This window comes from Priapulus caudatus, unplaced genomic scaffold (assembly GCF_000485595.1).
Source record: "Priapulus caudatus unplaced genomic scaffold, Priapulus_caudatus-5.0.1 Scaffold643, whole genome shotgun sequence".
Classification (NCBI taxonomy): Eukaryota; Metazoa; Priapulida; class Priapulimorpha; order Priapulimorphida; family Priapulidae; genus Priapulus; species Priapulus caudatus.
In genome coordinates, this window is record NW_014577704.1 from 89,113 (window position 1) to 108,419 (window position 19,307).

A 19,307-nucleotide genomic window follows, 5' to 3' on the forward strand; every position below is an offset into this window, starting at 1 on the left:
AATATTATTTAATTTAAAAAATTATGAACATTATAAAATGAATATATATTATATTATATTATATTATGACAATTATATATATAATATTATATTATGAAAATTATAGGAACAGAAAACTGAGCAGCTGTAGAAACAGTTACAGACGCTAAACGCAATCACATCAAGGAAAATGTGGGGCTGCAGGGGCCGTTACTGTGCCTACTTCAATATTACCACAGAACTGCACCTAAAAGACATTTATACTCGGTAAGTCAACCTAGTTAAGCAGTTCAACGGTTCGCAACGGTAACAAGGGGTGGTACGCAACGGTAATATTCTGGTGGTCTGAATTTTTTTTTTAATTAAATGTTAAAATCAATTTAGACGCTGTTTTGTTGACAATACTATTTCTTCTGCAGCTCTTTTGTTTGGATTTTTAAAATTTTTGAATATTTTCGGAATTTATTTTTTGATTTTGATTTTGATTAGGAGGGTCCTAGGGCCCCCCACCCTGGCTACGCGCTTGGTAAGTAGTAAGGCTAACATGTCTTAGAACACTCACATGCCAGTGTTCTCACTAATATGCGCACCGATTTAGATTTCAGTAATGTTCACATAAAGTTGCATGAAGTAGATTTGTTTACATTTCACAGCAAAATTTTCCAGATTTCAATTTCGCTAATCTGACGAAATGCACGCGGAAGTTTGCTGTTCAGTTGCTGTTTTATCGCATATAAAAGCACAAATTCGCGGTAATTTTTATGCTGGAGTAATCAGGTAACATGTCCGCTAATAGGTGAGACTTTAATTTACCGACATCTTTAAATTTTTCGATCTATATTTAAGAGGTAGTAATCTTATGTCTATATGTCTTTATATCTTATGTTTCCGCACGACTCTGCGTTGTTCATGTAAATTATAAACTAAACGCTGCCGAGAAAACGGATTCGCACAATCAGCGGAAGAAAGGAAAAACCCGGGGCGCTAAATTACCTAAATTTATTCGCAAAGCTTGACGCTGCCTGGAGACACGAACAACGCACCGATCACGCAGTCTGCACACATCTGAATATCGAGCGGGCAAAAAAACGCGATGCAACGCAAAACCCGATATCTTAGAAACGGCACGATTCAAAATATCCACGTGCGGTTTACCCGAACGAATGCAATCGCGTCATTTCTGAGTTAATAGGTGTTCGCTAACGAACGTCTCTTGAGATCAATCTAATTTTATATATATATATATATAATGACGAATAACCCGAGACGGCGGATTCTACGTCTATGCCGATCAGCATATCCGACATCCTGACTGAATTATTCTTCAGGTACTGTCAGTCCGTATAAATTCACGCATCTCCCGTGAAAGCGAACGTGCCGCGAGAGATAGATATCAATTCGAAAGACATTATTCTCTAAACGAATTCGAATGAACGCATTTCCTGCCCGCGATCTATCCACGATTTTCGTCGCGTGGAATTAACAGCCAATGCCTGGGACATTAACACCTGTAAAGCACTGTGCGGTGCATTAATCATTGCAAGGTGCCGTGTGGGACATTAACCATAGAAACATCCTGATAACTTACATCAGGACGGTAATGTGTGCGACATATCAATACTAGGAAGACACTGATCATGAGTGTGTAGATGTGTGCGCGCGTCTGGGTGTGCGTGCGTGTGCGTGCGTGTGTGTGCGTGTGCGTGTGCGTGTGCGTGTGCGTGTGCGTGTACATATGCGTGCGAATGTGTGTGTGTGTGGGTGCGCGTGCGCGTGTGCGTATACGTGTTCGTCATGTGTCTACGTGAACAATAGGAACCTCTTTTATGTGTCATCAACCACAGGAAGGAACTGCGTGCACCTGATACTCCGAGGAAGCTTGGAGCGGACCAGTGACCTCATGCGATGAGAATAATTAAGAGAAATTAATTATTAGAATAATTATTAGAAACACTAACAGGATCAAAATCGATTTGATCGAAATTGATTAAACGCGCATTACTTATATATAAGGTCACCGCCAATACCAACACCACGACACGTCGAAGGCGTGCAATCGTGCCCAACATTTATGCAGTACTGCTACACATGACCCATGTATTTCTGAAACGAGGTAGATGCAGCATGGCGACATACGTGAATAACAACAGTTGCATATCGTCACCTCGTTAGAGAGAAAGGAAGAGCGAGACAGAGTTCATTAGAGATGTATGGTCAGATGGGTGAATAGATGGATGATATATAGATATATAGACCGACAGACAGACGGAAATATAGATAAACAGACAGACAGACAAACAGACCGACAGAGAAACAGACAGGCAAAGCGCGATAAGGACAAAGACAGAGATAAGCGAGCGCGCGGAAGAGAAGGGGGTAGGGTAGAGTGAAAGAAGCCCTAAAAAACTAATACACTCAACAGATCATTTCCTAGTGAAGGCACGTACGCTTATAAAGCATGCGGGGGGGGGGAGATATCACGATCCCTCCACAGACATCACTCGCGAGGGCATGATTGTTTTTTTACAACGTTTTTAACGCGTTTGGACGCCGTGTGGGGACCGCCACTTCTCGTGCGCGCTAGCTTTGCGGTCTTCTTCTTCTTCTCGGGTTCTTCTCCCTACACTCGACCTAGCCACTGCAGCACACAGGACCTGAGCTTTGCGGGTCTGCAACATTCGTCGGTGGGCGACATAAATAACATGTTGGTGGCGTTACAATGTGTATGGTTGGCGGAAAATATGGTGTGTGTTTGTAAACCGACATATGGTTGGACTAAATTGACAAACCGTACACCATAAACGTCGAGAAAATTAAACATAAACATTAACACAAAATTAAACAAACACAGACATAACGTAAAGTCTAAAACGTATATAACCGTAAGGTAAACATACGTCAGCACAAAATTAATACACGCAGAGGCGCGTGGGCACAGAGAAAAACAGTCATCGCGTGTGAAATAACAGGTATAGGGTTAGAGCTCCTGTCTACAAAATTATCCTAAATTACCCTTAATCAATTATCTACAGAATTCGGCACCGTGTAGTGCTCACAGCTCCATCTATTGAGAACAGCTGGTACTAGACCGCACAACCCGGGTAGGAAGAAACACCTTTGTATACATCCGAACACCATGTAAAACATGTAATGCACACGGATACTATCTCTGCACAAACGTCATACGCTAGAGTAACGTACGGGCATCCAATAGAGAAGTCATTGTTAGCGTATGTGTGCTCTACGACATATTTCTGTACGAGCACAATAAGCGGCAGAATTACCCACTTCAACGCACGGGTACCCATTACCAATACAGTATAGGTTATTATTATATCATCACACCTTCATTCAGACACACAACAGTATGAAAGCAATGCGTACGGTTGGAAATATCTGGAATCTCGCAAGTTTTACAAAATACGTTATAAATGCAGAAAACGAAAATCGTCCGCAAAAAAATTCCTCTCTGTACGAACTGCTGCTATGCACTCGACTATTTAATTACGTAATGTTGCCAATGCGACATTTACACATCTGGATTACTGTAAGCATTAATTTAGCCTAGCTAAGAAGTTGCTAAATTAAATGTCTGGACTTAGTGGCAAGTACGATGAAAACTCTCGACTTCTTGCAAGGTCGCGTTGCGTAGAATTATAGAATTGCGTACATTCCTAGTCGCAGCTAATAATATTTCTACATGGTACGTCTTTACAGAGCTTTGTCATATTGAAAGATTATTATACCATTTCAACTACGGTGGAGTACATCATCCTATGCACCTAACCTTGGTTTACTGCAACTGTTTTTTTCACTAACTAACGCGTTTTGCAGTTGTACCACATCAACTGAATAGCTTACTAGCGAGTAGAACTACTTAGATTTTATTTATTTTAACTTGTCAAGCACGAATAAAATGCAACGTGGCAGTTATTTACTAGAAACGCTCATTAAATCGTAGATATAACGCCGTTTGTGTCAGGCTTTGTGTAGTCGCTTTTACATTCATGAGTCTCTTACATACACCCACACGCATTTAGCTTTCCCACCACGTTTATATTATTTTTTGCCGAATGCATATTATACTTCTCTTATGGGTAGGTGTCTCCACCTGTTGGTGCACGATAGCACTATTCGATGGTAGAGCGAAAGCGAGAATAAGATACAGGAGGAGTAGAGAAGCGATAAGAACCACGTTATCGCAAAATATTATTTAATTTTAAAAATTATGAACATTATAAAATGAATATATATTATATTATATTATATTATATTATGAAAATTATATATATAATATTATATTATGAAAATTATAGGAACAGAAAACTGAGCAGCTGTAGAAACAGTTACAGACGCTAAACGCAATCACATCAAGGAAAATGTGGGGCTGCAGGGGCCGTTACTGTGCCTACTTCAATATTACCACAGAACTGCACCTAAAAGACATTTATACTCGGTAAGTCAACCTAGTTAAGCAGTTCAACGGTTCGCAACGGTAACAAGGGGTGGTACGCAACGGTAATATTCTGGTGGTCTGAATTTTTTTTTTAATTAAATGTTAAAATCAATTTAGACGCTGTTTTGTTGACAATACTATTTCTTCTGCAGCTCTTTTGTTTGGATTTTTAAAATTTTTGAATATTTTCGGAATTTATTTTTTGATTTTGATTTTGATTAGGAGGGTCCTAGGGCCCCCCACCCTGGCTACGCGCTTGGTAAGTAGTAAGGCTAACATGTCTTAGAACACTCACATGCCAGTGTTCTCACTAATATGCGCACCGATTTAGATTTCAGTAATGTTCACATAAAGTTGCATGAAGTAGATTTGTTTACATTTCACAGCAAAATTTTCCAGATTTCAATTTCGCTAATCTGACGAAATGCACGCGGAAGTTTGCTGTTCAGTTGCTGTTTTATCGCATATAAAAGCACAAATTCGCGGTAATTTTTATGCTGGAGTAATCAGGTAACATGTCCGCTAATAGGTGAGACTTTAATTTACCGACATCTTTAAATTTTTCGATCTATATTTAAGAGGTAGTAATCTTATGTCTATATGTCTTTATATCTTATGTTTCCGCACGACTCTGCGTTGTTCATGTAAATTATAAACTAAACGCTGCCGAGAAAACGGATTCGCACAATCAGCGGAAGAAAGGAAAAACCCGGGGCGCTAAATTACCTAAATTTATTCGCAAAGCTTGACGCTGCCTGGAGACACGAACAACGCACCGATCACGCAGTCTGCACACATCTGAATATCGAGCGGGCAAAAAAACGCGATGCAACGCAAAACCCGATATCTTAGAAACGGCACGATTCAAAATATCCACGTGCGGTTTACCCGAACGAATGCAATCGCGTCATTTCTGAGTTAATAGGTGTTCGCTAACGAACGTCTCTTGAGATCAATCTAATTTTATATATATATATATATAATGACGAATAACCCGAGACGGCGGATTCTACGTCTATGCCGATCAGCATATCCGACATCCTGACTGAATTATTCTTCAGGTACTGTCAGTCCGTATAAATTCACGCATCTCCCGTGAAAGCGAACGTGCCGCGAGAGATAGATATCAATTCGAAAGACATTATTCTCTAAACGAATTCGAATGAACGCATTTCCTGCCCGCGATCTATCCACGATTTTCGTCGCGTGGAATTAACAGCCAATGCCTGGGACATTAACACCTGTAAAGCACTGTGCGGTGCATTAATCATTGCAAGGTGCCGTGTGGGACATTAACCATAGAAACATCCTGATAACTTACATCAGGACGGTAATGTGTGCGACATATCAATACTAGGAAGACACTGATCATGAGTGTGTAGATGTGTGCGCGCGTCTGGGTGTGCGTGCGTGTGTGTGCGTGTGCGTGTGTGCGCGCGTATACGTATGCGTGTGCGTGTGCATGTGCGTGCGAATGTGTGTGTGTGTGTGAGTGTGAGTGTGTGTGTGAGTGTGTGTGTGTGACTGTGTGTGTGTGCCGTGCGTGCCGCGCGTGTGTGCGTGTATGTGTGCGTGTATGCGTATGCGTGTGCGTGTGCGTGTGCATGTGCGTGTGCGTTGTGGGTGTATGTGTGCGCGTGCGCGTGGCGTATACGTGTTCGTCATGTGTCTACGTGAACAATGAAACCTCTTTTATGTGTCATCAACCACAGGAAGGACCTGCGTGCCACCTGATACTCCGAGGAAGCTTGGGCGGACCAGTGACCTACAGCGATGAGAATAAGTATAGAGAATTAATTATTAGAATAATTATTAGAAACACGAACGGATCAAAAATCGATTTGATCGAAATTTGATTAATACGCCGGCATTACTTCTATATAAGGTCCCGCCAATACCAACACCACGACACGTCGAAGGCGTGCAAATCTGCCAACATTTTTAGCCAATTCTGCTAGCAGTACTGCACACCATGACCCCATGGCCTTTCTGAAACACGAGGTAGATGCCCGGCATGGCGACAACGTGGAAGTAACAAAGTTGCTATCGTCACCGTCGTGTAGACGAGAAAGGGAAGAGCGAGAACGAGAGTTCATTAGAGATGTATTGGTCAGATGGTCGTGAATAGATGGATGATATATAGATATATAGACCGACCAGAACAGGACGGCAAATCATAGCTAACAGACAGAAGACACACACGACCGACAGAGAACCAGAGCAGGGCCAAAGCGCGATAAGGAGAAACAGAGATAAAGCGAGCGCGCGAAGAGAAGGGGTAGGGTAGAGTGAAAGAAGCCTAAAAAACTAATACACTCAACAGATCATTTCTAGTGAAGGCACGTTAAGCTTATAAAGCATGCGGGGGGGGGGGAGATATCACGATCGCTCACAGACAACACCTTGCGAGGCATGATTGGTTTTTTTAGCAACCCGTTTTTAACGCGTTTGGAGCGCCGTGTGGGAGCCGCCCATTCTCGTGCGCGCTAGCTTTGCGGTCTTCTTCTATCTTCTCGGGTTCTTTCTGCCCTACGCGACTCGACCTAGCCACTGCGAGCACACAGGACCTGAGCTTTGCGGGTCTGCAACATTCGTCGTGGGCGCATGGGAATCGAGGTTTTCTTCCATGCCTTACTACTATATATAGCGACAGAGGGCCGAGAGAGAGAAGAGTAGGAGAGAGAGAGAGAAGAAGGAGACGAGAAAGTCCGAGGAGAGAGAGCAGAAGAGAACGAGAAGAGAGAGAAGAGAGAGAGAGAGAGAGAGAGAGAGAAGAGAGAGAGAAAGAGAGAGAGAGAGAGAGAGAGAGTAGAGAGGAGAGGTGAGGATAGGAGAGAGAGCAGAGAGAGAGACGAGAGAGAGACGAGAAAGAGAAAGAGAGAGAGAGACAAGTGAGAGAGAGGAGAAGGAGAAGACCCGCACTCCCCCATTATTCGATACCATTATCCGTTTTTGCCGCGACCACGGGGTCATCGCACTAAACAGTACAACTACATGCGAGAGCAGGAAACCAGCCCTTCCATTAGCATCTCACGTAAAATTTCAGCAGGTATCCCCTGCGTCGTCGTGGCATTATTACGAGAGAGAGCGCGGCCGGCGGTCGAGGAGATAGATAGAGAGAGAGAGAGAGAGAGAGAGAGAGAGAGAGAGACGCGCGAAAGATGAGAGAGATAGATGAGAGAAGAGAGAGAATAGAGAGAGAGAGGACGAGAGAGCAGAGAGAGAGAGCGAGAGAGAAAGAGAGAAGAGAGCGGAGAGAAGAGAGAGCCCGAGCAGAGGAGGGGAGAGCTAGAGCGCGCTGCGATGAGAGATAGATAGAGAGAAGAGGAGGAGGAGAGTAGAGAGAGAGAAAGAGAGAGAGAGAGAACGCGAGAGAAGAGAGAGAGAGCGCGCCGGAAGAGAGAGAGAGAGAAGGAGAGGGCGCGCGCGCCGAGAGCAGAGAGGAGAGAGAGAGAGAGAGAGAGAGAGAGAGGAGCGAGAGAGAGAAGGGGAAGGGTAGATATATTATATATTAAGTAATATATTATATATATATATATATCATATATAATATGAGAGAGAGCAGAGAAGAGGAGAGAGAGAGCGAGAGAGCGAGAGAGAGAGAGAGAGGGGGGGGGAGGACGAGCGAGAGCCCGGCCGCAGCGCAGCGCGGGCGCAAAGAGCGAGAGGACCATCTCCCATTCATTCATACCATTATCGGTGTTTCCGCACAGGCATCGCACAAAACACACATGGACAAACACCCCCATTTAGCGATCCATTAATGAATTTCAGGCCACGCGCTGTCTCGTGGCCGATATACGGAGAGAGCGGTGAAGAGAGAGAGATGATCAGATAGAGGCGATGAGAGAGAGAGAGAAAGAGAATGCAGAGAGAGAGAAGAGACAGCGAGAAAGGAGAGAGAGAGAGAGACGAGAGAGAAGAGAGAGAGCGAGAGGAAGCGAGAGAGAGAGAGAGAGAGAGAGAGAGAGAGAGAGGCGAGAGATAGAGGCGAGAGCAGAGAGAGGGGGGGGCGCGGCGCGCAGCGAGAAGAGAGAGAGAGAGAGAGAGAGAGAAGAGAGGGCGCGCGGTGCGAGAGCGAAAGAGATAGAGAGAGCAGAGAGGGGATCGAGAAAGAGAGCCGGCCGCGCGAAAGAGAAGAGAGCGAGAGAGAAAGAAGCCGAGAGAGAGAGAGGAGCGAGAGAGAGAAGAGAGAGAGCGGAGAGCAACGAGAGAGAGATGAGCGAGCAGGAGAGCAGGAGAGTAGAGAGAGAGAGAGAGAGAGAGAGAGAGCGAGAGAGAGAGAGAGAGAGCTGAGAGAGAGTAGAGGGGAGAAGGCGCGCGCGGCGCCTGGTGGCATCACAAGGTGGCCACGTCGCATCACGGAGGTCTATCAATGGTCGCATGCATCAAGCCACGCTCTGCCATTTCAGTGCGAGCGCTCGCGTGGAATCCGCTTCCCGTTTGATTCGATGCATTTAATCTCTTTCGAACGTGGGCCATGATCCGAGAAATCAAGTTTTCATATGAAATCGTGCTTTTTTCGCGAAACTATATATATATATATATATACATATATCAATATATCTAGTGTATAGCCCTAGGGGAATAAATATCACGTAACCCGCATCGTAGGGGATAAATACACGTATACGCGAGACGGAAATAAGTGAACGTTAGCGTAAAAACAGTGACTGAATATAGACGCAAAGTGAACATTGGCTATAATAGGAAATACGCGGCAGGACCAGGTCATGCGTTTGCACAGCCTCAGGCCCGCGCGCACGTGTTGAATCCAGAAACACATTTTTACGGAAAAGCAATTTCGACGAAATCACCAATATTTAGCCAACTAACTGGCATGTAATCTCTATAGGTAAATCTGTGATGAATGAAAAAATATTCAGGTATTTCTGTTAATAAGTAGTAGATTCGTCTGTCAGGGCAAATATCACCGGCAGCACGGCACCGAGTCGTTTCTCTCTTATGAAAAGTTTTACAGTCGTACGTGTATGGAAACAGCATATACATATCTATATCTATAAAGTTGTTCAGCCGAATTTGTGTGTTCGCGCATAACTAGAGAACTCCGCAGCCTAGAGGAAAATTAAATATATTTTCAGAATCAGCTCGTGGTTCTGGCTAAAATTTCAAAAAAGTTAAAAAGTTAAAAATTTATATAAATTTTATTCATCAATAGATGGCGTTACAGATTCACATTATACATCACGTACGTGTGAATCAATGGTGTATAACCATAACGGCCCAGTAGCCGAATTGTTAAAGCATTGGACTCCTATACCATGGATTCTGGGTTCGAATCCCACCTCGGGAAGTGCTTTGTTTCTTTACTTTTGGACTGTTTAGTATGTACTTCTGCCGTATTCACCGTTAATTTTTACCACATTTAAACGTTTAGTAAAAATCCAGAATAAACTATGGTAGATGATAATAATGGCGCAAACTGACGGGAACACTTCACGGAAGCCTATGTAGATTACACATCAAATATTATTATATTTTCTATATAATTTCATTTTATTATTTAGACTGTTTTATTTTAATGACTTTTATCTTTCGATTTCTTATTATTTTTTACTGTTGGGATGGGATGGGATGAGATGGCATGGCATGGCCTGGGATGCGATGAGATGGCATGCGATGGGCTGGGATGGGATATGGGATGGGATGGGATGGGATGCGGTGCGATGGGATGGGATGCGGTGCGATGGGATGGGATGGCATGGAATGCGATGCAGAGGATGCATGGAAGATAGATAGTTGCATTTTTGCGTATTTCCTTGTCACCATAGCGTGCGAGCGCGAGAGCGAGTCAACGCGCGAGCGGGATTTCCCGCGCAACGCCGTATCCGCGCTAGTATATATACTATATATATCATATACTATATATCTATATATCTATATAATATAATAAGAGCTGGCATGAAGGCCCACTACGGTCTCGGTGGCGGTGCACACATGCGGCGTGCACGTGTGTTATGCGTACGCTACGCGGCGCGGCTGCGCGCTGCCGTGTGTGCGAACTGGTGCGTTGTGCGTTCGTGCGATGTCGTGGGGCGTGCGCATACGCGTGTTGCGTCATGAATGCGTAATCAGCAATAAGAGTGCTATCTGAACAGGTCCAGGTTGGTTTCTGGAAGCGATTCCTCTGAATCTAGCCCTACCAGCAGCACCTCTGTCGACTGCTGTCCCTTACCGTTTTGTATCCAGAATAATTTACGGCATCTTTAAGTGGCTCAATACCAGCTGGCGATCAGAATCAAATGGTTTCGGATCAGTTAACTAAATACCCCGTCAATCGTTTGACAGACATCACCTTTCCTAAAACGACATTCCAACCAGTATTTTTGCGCTTCAATATAGCTATCCAATTTATGCTTACCGACACTGCCACTTTTGTGTTTTTTTAAACGGCTTCTTCTTCAGTCGCGCAAACAACAAACTAGTACATAGTAGCGGTGAACCCTAACCGTTTATGCGCGTTGCACTCGAGCAAGCTGTAGAATTAACAGCAATTAGAGCTGACCTCCCGCCAGCCGGATTGCCTGCGTGCCAAAACCGCATCACCAAGGTTTGGGCGCTTTCGAATATCAAACTGCGCCCCACATACTGAAGCCATCGATGAGAGATATATTCGGATGCTGTAAGTATCGCCAATATGTGTGGACACCAGCCAAATTCGAACTTACACACGCCCGCCCGGCGCCGCATGTGCGGGCGCTATCTTTACCATGTACCTGCGGTCATACACATAACACGTACTCCGCAACCCGTACACGTGAACATGCGGTGTTAGAATGCACGAATGCCACGCCGTACACCACCCGTGACCGTGAACCAGGCGGTGATTCCGATGCCACAATGCACGCACGTAACATCCACCTACGTAAATGCGGTGTAGCATCACGAACTCACGCACCGTACACCATCCGCCGTACGTGAACAGCGCGGTGTCTAGATGCACGAATCACGCACGTTCTACACGCACGCACCGTAACCGAACATCGCGGTGTTAGCATGCACGGAATGCACGCACGTACAGCACCCGTGACGTGATCCATGCGGTGTAGATCACGACATGCACCCGGTACAGCCGCACCCGTCAACCATGAACATCGCCGGTCAGTAAACGCTGCCACCGCAATAGCACCCACCACGTCCAAAGCCCCGTCCGCTGAGAACATAGACCCAGTGTAGTATGCCGAACTACACGCACGTACACGCACCCGTAGCGTGAACATGCGGGTTTAGAGCGACGAAGTCACGCAAAGTCCACGCACACCACGTGAACAATGCGATGTAGTATCACGAATGTCATCGCACGACCACGCTACCCGTCCGTGAACATGCGGTGGGTTAGATCCACGAATGCACTGCCGTACACCACCCGTAAGTGAATACATGTCGGTGTTTAGATGCACGAATGGCACGCACGTACACTTGCACCCTCGTCCGTGAACCTTGCGGTTGTTATCCTGCATCGAATGACGCGCGTACACGCACCCGTACGTGAAGCATGCGGTGTTAGATGCAAGCGAATGCCGCACTACACCCACCCGATCGCCCGCGGTATATACGCGCCGATAACACACAGACACAAACGAGCACCCGTATGAGACATGGCGCGTGGTAGCAATGCACGAATGCACCACGTTCACCACAAACAGACCGCACACCGTACGCGGAACATTGCGATGTTAATTGCACGAATGCACGCACCTACACGCACCCGTACGTGCACATGCGGTTTAGATGTGGGCGACGCAGCACGCAGCGTACACGCACACCGTTACGTGAACATGCGATGTTAGATGTCACGAAGTGCACCACGTACACGCACCCGTAACACCTGAACATGGTCGGTGTTGGATCACTGAATGCCCGCACGTACACGCACCCCTACGTGAACCATGCGGTGTTAGATGAACGAAGCACGCACCAGTACAACCGCCGCACACCGTACGTGAACATGCGTGTTGGCATGCACGGAATGCACGCACGTACACCCGCACCCGTGCACGTGAACATGCGTTGTTGGCTCACGAAATGCAGCGCCCGAAAACGCACCCGTACGTGAACATGGCGGTGTTGGATGCCCGAAATGCACGCACGTACACGCACCGTAGCGTGAACAGCGGTGTTGATGCAGCGATGCCCGCACGACAACCACACCCGTCACGTGACATGGCGATGTTAGACTCACGAATCACGCACTTACTACCACGCCCGTTACGTGAACATGCGATGTTAGAAATGCACGAATCCACGCACCGTACACGCAACCGCCGTAACGGAACATGCGATGTAGACACGACTGCACGCACGTACACGCACGCCGGTACTGACATGCGAATGTAGAGCCACGAATGGCACGCCACGTACCCGCACCCGTACCGTGAACATCGTGTTAGACAAGCACGACATGCACGCCACGTCAGCCATACGCACCGTGACGGAACAGTGCGATGTTAGCATGCACTAATGCACGCACGTACACCAACCCTGAACGCGAACATTGCAGTGTTAGATGCCCACAGATGCTACGCCGTACACGCCCCCGTACGTGAACATGCGGTGTAGATGCACGAAATGCACGCGCGTAGCACCGCACCGTACTGAAACAGCGGTGTTGATGCACGATGCCCCACGTACTCACGCACCCGGTGCTTCGTGGAACCAATTGCGGTGTTAGATGCCCGACATGCACTCCCGTAACCCGCACCCGTCGTGCACATGCAGTTTTTAGATCACGAGCATGCACGCCCGAGACCTCGCCCCGTACGTGAACATGCGGTGTTAGATGCACGAATGCACGCACGTACACGCCACCCTACGTGCCCATGGCGTGTTGGATGCCAGCGAATGCACGCCCGTACACCCCCCCGTACGTGAACATAACGGTGTTGGATGCCGAATCACGGCCACTGTACAACGCGACCCCGTGCGGTGAACATCGGTGTTTGGGCTGCACGACATGCACGCCGCTACACGCACCCAACGCACACGAGCATGTCTGAAACAGGCCTGTGATCCGTCAACAAGCTTGCTACGTCTCTATATGCTGTCTTTTATAGCTTTATTCTCTCTAGATCTCCAATATCATGGGGTCCCTGGCATATCATTGGTGATGTGCCAGTGGGTCATGGCAAATTGGTCATGGGTCCACGGGTTTATTGATCATGGGTCATGAGTCATATGGTCATTGAGTCCTTGGCCATGAGTCCGGGCATTCTCGTAAGAAGGTTCGTCTATCTAAGAACGTATGTGTGGTTGAGAGAAGAAGATGCTTACTCATCTACCGATGTAGCCAGCTGCTGTGATTGCCAGGCGCCGCCCTCATCCTTTCTGCTTGTCTGCGTGCGTGTGCGTGCGCGCCGTGCGTGTGTCTGTGTGTGTGTGTGAGAGAGAGAGAGAGCAGAAGATGCTTCCGCTTCCCCGATGTAGCCAGTCGATGGTGATGCCCAGGCCTGCCTCGATCCGTCCGCTACTGCACCTGAAACGTCTCCATCTCCGTCTCCGCTCATACCCGTTCTATTCCACCAGGGGTCCCCTCCCTGTCCCTAGTGCTTGCAGGAAGCCTGCAAGACAGAGCCGCAGAGCTTGGGGCGGAGTTATCCTACCGTTGGTCCGCGTGAATCCAAAACTATAAAAAACACACATTACTTTTACATCGCGCGTACTGATACGTGGTTCTATATCCCTAGTAAATGCTGGGCTATCTATTTTAGTTCTATTATTAGCTTCTTATAGCGAGCACTCTTATATGCTAGCAATCTTATATGATGCTACTCTGATATGGTATTAATCTGATATGATATTTATCTGATATGATATTACTCTTATATGCTATCAATCTGATATGACGCTACTCTGATATGGTATTAATCTGATATGGTATTAATCTGATATTATATTACTCTTATAATGATGATCTTTCCTATATCTGGTAAGATACGGATATGCCTACTCTGATAAGCACGGCGTGTGATGGAAAGTTTGCGCAAGGCGACGTGACAGTCGGAAGTAGTAAAACTTTAGCCGCCAGCCAACAGCGCGCCAATTATATGTTTACATAGGCTTAGCAACCCAACCACTGGCAGTGACAGATCGCGAGAGATAGCGTTACAAAAATAAATCATTTCCCTTTGCAATTAAGTGTGGTGGGTAGTTACAGCGTTTAACGCGCAGGGGAACACGTGACGTCAGTTTTTTTCTTCCAAACAAGGCATTCCGGTGATAAATCAACTCAAGACTTTCATCAGTTCTCATTTCCCTACTGGACGGAGATCAATAAAAGAAGCGGGAGGCGCTTGCCAGTGGGTGGGTGGGTTGGGAGGTTAGCAGGTGGGGAGGGAGGTGTCACTTACTGCATAGGCACTGTAGACAATCTGGTCTGGTTGGCTGCTGCTCAGGTATTCGTTCAACTCTCTCGTGGAGATTACTGGAGCATTGGGACGATTGCTGAAACGACACAATACCACGCGTGAGAATGCGGCTGATCGTGAAGTCGGCCATCGCCATGGTAACATAATTGACGTCGCGCACGGACGACTAATGACTTGTGCTATCAATGACGCTAATTGGTAAATTTTGGCAAATTGCTAATTGATAATGCATTAGTGAAAGATATAATGAAACGATAATGAGTTTCGCAGAAGAAAATTGTTGTTCATCAAACGGTTACTAGTGCTGATGCTGCTGCTGATGCTACTGCTGCTGCTGATTCTGCTGCTACTGCTGCTGCTGCTGCTGCTGCTGATGCTGCTGCCGCTGCTGCTGCCGCTGCCGCTGCCGCTGCCGCTGCCGCTGCCGCTGCCCCTGCCCCTGCTCCTGCTCCTGCTCCTGCTGCCGCTACCGCTACCGCTACCGCTACCGCTACCGCTACCGCTACCGCTACCGCTACCACTACCACTACCACTACCACTACCACTACTACTACTACTACTACTACCACTACTGCTACTACTACTACTGCTGCTGTATGAAATGATCAAAAGCACTTAATATGACTATTGCGAGATTTTTGCTCAGAAAAACTAAATATAGCTGAATATAATCTCATCTGGCAGTGAAAATATCACTGATTACACCAACATTAAAAATACTAAGATTTTATGCAGTTATAGCATAGAAAAATGGATATGAACACATCGTAACAGCAATGCATTTTATCGCGTCACGACAATGCCTAATGGCAGAATTGGTAAACTTGTATTTGTGTCGGTGATTAATTGAAAACAAGTGCATGATTTTACAGAGCCATGTTTTGTCTATGGCAGATAAGCGGTGGCGCCACAAGCTAATCCACACTTCCGCCTAGTTCAAGATAACAGAAAACGAATGTTTACAAAACTAGTTCAAAACCAGTAGTTCAAAACTAGTAGTTCGAAACTGGCAGTTTTTGGTGAATACAAAGGTTCTAAGACATTTTATTGTTACTCTAGACAATTGCTGTTACTCAAGGAATAACGGTAGGTGTCATAAAAGTGGTGAAAACACTGGAAAATTCTCGCAATAATCGCTTTAATATGATGTTAACGAACATGACGTTTTTTCACCGTGATATCACCAACAACTCGACATAAATGATATAGAACGACCCATGCGTGGACAACTGCACGAATTCACGTCGCACTACCTGTGTATCGGCGACTATCTGAGACAGGCCAGGTTGTTTTTCTGGACGATTCTTCTTGAATATAGCCCTACCACAGACCTCTGTCGACTGCTCCCTTACCGGTTTTATCCAGAATAATTACGCATTTAAGTGCCTTCAATACCAGCTGGCGATCAGAATCTAAATTGTGTTTTACGGATTCAGTTAACTAAAATAACATCAACGTTTTGACAGACATCACCTTCCCTAACGACATTCCACAGTATTTTTGGCTTCAATTATAGCTAATGCAATTATGCTTACCACACTGGCCACATATTACGTGTTTTTTTACGGTTTTTTAAGCGCGCAGCACATACTATACATAGTAGCGGTGGGAACCCTAACCGGTTTATCGCGTTCACAGAGCAAGGCTGGGTAGAATTACAGCAATTAGAGTCTGACTGCGGATTGCCTGCTGCCACAAACCGCATCACCAGGTTTGTGGAGCTTTTCGAATATAAAGACTGCTCCCAACAAAAATGAAGCCAATAGATGTAGATGGATTATATGTGCGGATGCTGTAAGTATAAGCCTATATGTGTGGACACCAGCCATTCGAACTTACACACGCCCGCCGTGCGCGCATTCCGTACTTATACATGTACATGCGGTGCATACACATACGCGTACACGCACCCGTACGTGAACATGCGGTGTTAGATGCACGAATGCACGCACGTACACGCACCCGTACGTGAACATGCGGTGTTAGATGCACGAATGCACGCACGTACACGCACCCGTACGTGAACATGCGATGTTAGATGCACGAATGCACGCACGTACACGCACCCGTACGTGAACATGCGGTGTTAGATGCACGAATGCACGAACGTACACGCACCCGTACGTGAACATGCGGTGTTAGATGCACGAATGCACGCACACACGCGCACACGTACGTGAACATGCGGTGTTAGATGCACGAATGCACGCACGTACACGCACCCGTACGTGATGAGGAGGCAATAGAGAGAACTAGCTAGGCCAGACAGGTGTTCTTAGATCTATTAGCTATGGTTGTCAGAGATACGCAAATACGGTTGCTGCCAGTGATACTGATATAGGGTTTCAAGATATCAAATAGTTCTGTGCCAATGATACCTGAATGGGGTTTCAAAGGATATCAATAGTTCTGTTGCAATGATACTGGAATAGGGGGTTTCAAGATATCAAATAGTTCTGTTGCCAATGATACTTTGAATAGGTGGTTTCAAGATATCAAATAGTCTGTTGCCAATGATATTGAATAGTGGTTTCAAGTATTCAATAGTCTTGGTGCAATGTACTGAATAGGGGAGTTTCAAAGATATCAAATAGTCTGTTGCCAATGATCCGAATAGGGGCGTTTCAAGATATCAAATAGTCTGTGCCCTAATGATACTGAATGTTGAGGGGCAATTCTAAGATTAATCAGCTCTTGTTCGCCATGTACTGAAATAGGGTGGTTTCAAAGATATCAAATAGTCTGTTGCCAATGATACTGAATAGGGGGTTTTCAAAGATATCAAATAGTCTGTTGCCAATGATACTGAATAGGGGGTTTCAAAGATATCAAATAGTCTGTTGCCAATGATACTGAATAGGGGGATTTCAAAGATATCAAATAGTCTGTTGTCAGAATATAAAGGCGCGGCGGGTTGTCAGCAACTCTTAGAGACCATGTGTCGTCAATATTTACTAGCGACCATGTTTGTCATAACAGTTGTAACAGTGTTGAAAGTGTCGGTCGTTATCCGACGGGGGGGGGTCGTTACCTGACGTAACGAAAACAGTATGTAAGGCTTATGTGAAGCATGCTTTATTAAGCATCAATTCCTCTGATATATATATATTTGCCACGTTTCGGCGAGTGATTCTAATATAGACAAATGCATTTCCCATCCAATAACAATCACATTACTAATCTGAAATATGATCCTTGGATAGCCAAGATATTTGCATAATCATGGAAATTGGCAGCCATTTTAGGATTTACGCAATTATACAATTGCCGTAGCGAGGATTGCTTAGGACTTTCAAGCTATGTTGTTCTGGAGATTCACTGAAATGCACTGCAGTGAAATACATTTCTATTGCCTTTTTTTCTCACGCTCAATGCTAGCATTTCCTTGCGATAATATAATCACACCGTTACTATGCATCGCGACCCGCTCTCCAATTGTTACTTCATAAATTATGTAATTTTCAAATAAAAGCCTATGACGCGGTATGAGAGGACTGACGTTCGAGTTTAATCATTGTATCAATACCAAATAATCAATGCGTCTGCTGCTCTATAGCAACTGTCGTTTGCGCCACGTTTAGTTCCTGAAACACATTCCTAGCGAATGCACTAACCTATTAATGCCATCCCATTGCACACCCAGCTTGCGACTATGCAAATGCCCTAAACATTGATTTGATCTTGCATCGAACCCCACTCCGCCGATCCTGGCGGAACCTTTCCCATGCGATCCCATACATCATACACGCGCGCCGCGCGCACGCTTGCACGCAAGGCACGCCGGCGCCTGCGCACACACATATAAATAATACTATTAGTATTACTAGCGCGGATACCCGGCGCTTGCCGGGGAAATCAGTTGGCGGTTACTCGTTGGTCGACGTTGGTTGAAAGGAAAATAACCCAAACACTACTATCTGATATCCTGCATCATCGCATCCATCCAATTCCATTCCATGGCCATGCATCCCATCGCATCCATGCGCACCGCATTCCCATCCCAATATTCCCTCTACATTCCCATGGTTTACATCGATCCATGCATCCAAATGACATCCGATGCCATCTCATCCCCATCCATTCCCATCTCCATCACACTGAATCCATTGCCATACCATGCCATCCATTCCCTGCCATTTCATCGCATGCATTTTCCCAAACAATTAAAATAATAAGAAATCAAAAAGATAACAAGAACTAGTTTAAAACTTAAAAACCTAAAAACATTAAAAATAATAAATAAATTATATAAAAAAGTTATCATAATATTTGATTGTAACCCTCATTAGGCTTCGTGAAGTGTTCCGTCAGTCTTGCGCATTCATTATCATCTAGCGATAGTTTATTGTGATTTACTAAACGTTTTAAATGTAGTAAAAATGTGTATAATTCTTGAAATAAATGGTGACGATGCCGTAAGTTACTTACTAAACAGTCAAAGTAAAGAACAGGAATTTCCCGAGGCGCGTACCGCGGTGCGTAGATAA

General features: G+C 45.5%; 1 protein-coding gene and 1 long non-coding RNA gene across 2 annotated transcripts in view; both read right to left on the minus strand.

The window, feature by feature from the left end:
- Positions 1 to 19,307, minus strand: part of LOC106812397 (multiple PDZ domain protein-like) — a 118,603-nt gene that overhangs the window by 60,549 nt on the left and 38,747 nt on the right. The gene's annotated exons all lie outside the window — the stretch shown is intronic.
- LOC106812398 lies at positions 13,976 to 16,088 on the minus strand. The gene is made up of 3 exons (XR_001394328.1): positions 16,074 to 16,088; positions 14,803 to 14,896; positions 13,976 to 14,013 (listed from the first exon to the last, which is right to left on the minus strand). It is a non-coding gene; the product is annotated as an uncharacterized LOC106812398 (long non-coding RNA).